Source organism: Phytophthora parasitica, assembly GCF_000247585.1.
Source record: "Phytophthora parasitica INRA-310 unplaced genomic scaffold supercont2.48, whole genome shotgun sequence".
NCBI lineage: Eukaryota > Oomycota > Peronosporomycetes > Peronosporales > Peronosporaceae > Phytophthora > Phytophthora nicotianae.
In genome coordinates this window covers 261437-263283 of record NW_008649034.1, presented here as the reverse complement: position 1 = coordinate 263283, position 1847 = coordinate 261437, and positions in this window count along the sequence as shown.

Below are 1847 nucleotides of genomic sequence, written 5' to 3'. Positions count from 1 at the left end.
CCGAGTACGTCAGCATTTTGTGCACCAACTTTCTGTGTGAAGAAACCAGTCGGTTGGCGAATTGTACACGACTATCGTCAGTTGAATTTGGCTACAGTTTTACCGGCCATTCCGATGCCTCACAAAGAAGACACCTTTGATGCGATGGCTGGCAGCTATTGGTACTCGTGCATGGATTTACTCGGGGGTTATTACCAAGTCAAGCTACGTGAATCAGATATACCTTTTACTGCTTTTTCGACTCCAGACGGTCTTTTTGAATATCTCGTCACGCCCACGGGACTCAGTGGAAGCCCGCCCGGGGACTTTTAACAGGTTGTTACAAAAGGTTTTCAGGGACTTACGTGATGTGATGCGGATTTACTTTGACGACATTTACGTGTACACCAAGAATGAAGATGTCGACGAGCATATTGCCGCGCTGGACAGAGTATTGAAGCGATGTGAAGAACAGAAACTTTACATCAAACTGTCCAATTTTGCGTGGATGAGATTCCATGTTTAGGCGACTTTGTCGGACGCAAGGACGTTCGAATGGACCCAGATAAGGTGAAGATTATCGCCGAATGGCCAGTTCCGAAGACCAAGAAGCAAATGGAAAGCTTTCTTGGGACAACTCTTTACGTTTAGAGATTCTGCAAGGATTTTGCTCAGTTCGCAGGCCCTTTGCATGAATGTATCAAGGGAAAACGTTCTCGAGATGCTATCGAATTCGATGAGAACCAACTACGATGTTTCGATGAGTTAAAGAAACGCTTGTCATCACCACCGGTTCTCCGTCTTCCTGATGCCACCAAGCCCTTCGGCATTCGAAAAAACGCCTCAAATTTTGCAAGTGGGGGAGTCTTATTTCAAAAGGAGGGAGAGTTGGAACATCCAGCTTCCTTTACGGGCCGGAAGATGAAACCTGCAGAGCTAAACTACCCAGTGCGCGAACAAGAACTACTTGCAATCATGCATGCGCTGAAGACATGGCGTGTATATCTACTGGACAAGCCCTTCCTTGTTGAAACAGATCATAAGAGCATCAAGATGATTCTTACGCAGAAGACAGCGAATCGACGCATTGCACGGTGGTTCAATGAACTTGCGGAGTTTCGGCCCATGTTCAAGTGGATCCCAGGAGAAACGAATGTAGTCGCAGACGCACTATCGAGATACCCTGAGTTCGAGCATAAGGCTGCGCAAGTAAGCCTTCAGGAACTTGTTGGTACGGCCCAAAACCGCGAAATTGTGGCAACCATGGTAGCAAACAACATGACCGTGGCATAGTCCGCAAAGAAGATGTATGCGTGGAACAAGGACTTACAGCGGATTATTAAGACGCTTAAGCTTGGAGACAACGTTCCGCATTACTCGCTCAATGATGGTGTTTTATACTATCAGACTGGTGAAGATGAAAGTCCGCGATTGTAAATTCCAGATGACGAAGATCTGAGAACCGTGTCATTTGCGAGAACCATGATACAGTAACGGCAGGCCATCCCGGGTCTTCCAAGACCTACGTCGCAGTTCGAGAGAAGTACTATTGGCCGAGAATGATGAAGTATATCCAGCGTTATTGCAACACGTGTGAAATGTGTCAGCGCAAGAAGGCGAGACAAATGAAACCGCCGGGATTACTTCAACAGCTAGATGTTCCAAGAGGTAGATGGATCGACATTTCGATGGGTTTCGTTGTGTCCTTACCTTCCAGTAAGGATGGTTGTAACGCCATCATGGTCATCGTGGATCGATTGACCAAGCGTGCAAAGCTCATTGCAACGCAGACGACGGACAGCGCAGAAAATACTGCGAATGTTTTCATGAAGAACTATGTAAAAGATCATGGTCTTTCCGAAGACGAT